Source organism: Pygoscelis adeliae, unplaced genomic scaffold, assembly GCF_000699105.1.
Source record: "Pygoscelis adeliae isolate BGI_AS28 unplaced genomic scaffold, ASM69910v1 Scaffold127, whole genome shotgun sequence".
Classification (NCBI taxonomy): Eukaryota; Metazoa; Chordata; class Aves; order Sphenisciformes; family Spheniscidae; genus Pygoscelis; species Pygoscelis adeliae.
This window is the reverse complement of record NW_008825208.1, coordinates 2,710,993-2,713,709: the sequence shown is the minus strand read 5'-3', so window position 1 is coordinate 2,713,709 and position 2,717 is coordinate 2,710,993.

Sequence of the window (2,717 nt, the reverse complement as noted above, 5' to 3'; positions counted from 1 at the left end):
GGGGGGAGGGGGGATCAGTCTAGGGAAATCAGAGGTCAATTTTATAAACCATGATGTATCGCAAAAAAGGTGTTAAACATGCTATTGATTTATTCATATTTTTGTCCTGGAGCCAATGAACACAGCAGCAAAACTCATCCTACCTTTTACTATGAAGCAAGTACCAAACGCTGTGCTTCAATCTTCCTCCATTTAGTGCCTAAGCAGAGTAAGCATTTTACTAAGTTAATTCCAGACAACCAATATCTAACATGAAGCACATTTGTCTAGCACTCTCATAAAAGGCCTAAATGGGAATAAATCAATTTATGCCATCACATTGCTTTTCATTTTGCTTATAAAAGCAAATATAAAAATATAGCCTGATACATGCATAATTTGTTTTCTTACTCAAACAGTACAGCAATTCCTATGCAAATCTCTATAATTTTCCAAAACTGTATTAAATACAATTTTTGAACTCACTACTGCAGAAGATCAGAAAGTGAATAGGAATCAGGATCCATTTGCATTAGATGTTGTTGATACTGTACAAAGAAGATTGCCATTCTGGGGAGGCATACTCCCTGAACTAAAAAAAGATGACCTTAATTTGTGCAAAGAAGAAATTAAACATGATGAAATTAAATAATTTTTCCAGGACCATATGTTCATATATGGCAAAGAATCATGGTCTAAAAGTCCGTCATGGTTCACCATTCTGCTGTTAATTCCCCTGTTATCCTCTTTATTTTGTTAATTCAAGACATCAACTTGCTTATGCTTAAAGCTTTGTTTAAGACATCACACATCACAGCCTCCCAGAGATCTAGATAAAGGCATTCTGCTTTCCAGCTGAAGGACTCTAGGTTCTTGACAAGAATTTTTATAGGGCTGCAGATTATTTGACTTGTATCTCAGAGAGAAAAATGGCAGAGCTGATACACACGAAGGGGCCACTGGTCTATCCTTTCTTTTTCTGTGGTTAGTGTTACCTTATTTTAAAATCATACAGCTTACTCTTTCACTCCACCTTAAAAATAAACCTATCAAGACATATTCAGTCGACACAAGGAAAGGGGAAAAAGCAGCCATATGCACTAACGGAAATCAGAAAAGTATGTGATTGATTTTAGAGTTTACACCACAATATTATCAGTTTGATACCATTAACAGTCATGACGTCTGTCCCCAGAAGAAAGTATCTGTAACTCTCACTGGCTCCTGCAGAATTTGTAGATCTTTCCTTTCTACAGCCTTAGCTTGGCTTGTACACAAGCTTGGGATAACTAAAACAGTGATACCTAGCAGCACAGCCTACTGCTGTTACTTGTTTTAGACAGCAGATTCTGAGAAATAACAGAAATTATTTAAGTGATTCCATTCTTTATTGGCTCAAAGGTGATACAGTGTGGAAGAAAGACATATGAGAGCTGTTTGGGCCGCATAAGAAACAGAGAAAAAAGAATATGCAGTACAATGCATGCTTTATTTATGTTCTACAGAGAGGCGGTATTGCTGGAAGTGTATCTAAATAAGAAGACTCATGAATGCAAAAAGGAAATTATTGGTGTGAGGACAAACACTGTGGAAAGTATGATGGCAAAACCAACTATTTCAATAGAAAGGCATAGCACCTGAAAGAACATAAGGAGTAAGAGTAAAGAGTAAACGTCTGAGAAACTGCTGATCTCTCTGGGATCCAGTGACAGGACGCATGGGAATGGTTCAAAGCTGTGTCAGGGGAGGTTCAGACTTGACATTAGGAAGCATTTCTTTATAGAGAGGGTGGTCAAACACTGGAACAGGCTTCCTAGAGAGGTGGTCGATGCCCCAAGCCCGTCAGTGTTTAAGAGGCATTTGGGCAATGCCCTCAATAACATGCTTTAACTTTTGGTCAGTCCTGAAGGAGTCAGGCAGTTGGACTAGACGATCATTGTAGGTCCCTTCCAACTTGAATATTCTATTCTATTCTATTCTATTCTATTCTATTCTATTCTATTCTATAAAAAAAAAAAAAAAAGAAAAAATAGAGAGTCATTTTCATCATGATTACCTAAAAGATGTATTTATTTTTCATATAATTGTGAATTCTCTAAAGAGAGACACTATGGAACTCTTCAAATAATTTTATGGATATGGCATCCCAAAAGTGACATGAGAAACACTTGACTGAATTTTCATATAGCAGACAGCTGATTGTTCTGTTCAAGTAACAGAGGTTTTGACTGGTGTCCTGGTTTCGGCAGGGATAGAGTTAATTTCCTTCCTAGTAGCTGGTACAGTGCTGTGTTTTGGATTTAGGATGGGAACAAAATTGATAAGGCACCGATGTTTTAGTTGTTGCTAGGTAGTGCTTACCACTAGTCAAGGACTTTTCAGCTTCCCATGCTCTACTGACTGAGAAGGCTGGAGGTGCACAAGAAGCTGGGAGGGGGCACAGCCAGGACAGCTGACCCCAACTGGCCAAAGGGACATTCCATACCATGTGACGTCATGCTCAGTACATAAACTGGGGGAAGCTGGCTGGGGGGGGCCGCTGCTCGGGGACTGGCTGGGCATCGGTCGGCGGGTGGTGAGCAATTGTACTGGGCATCACTTGCTTTGTGTATTATTACTATTATCATATTATTATCATTATCATTTTATTTCAATTATTAAACTGATTTTATCTCAACCCACAAGTTTTTCTCACGTGCTTTTCCAATTCTCTCCCCCATCCCATCGGGAGGGGGGGG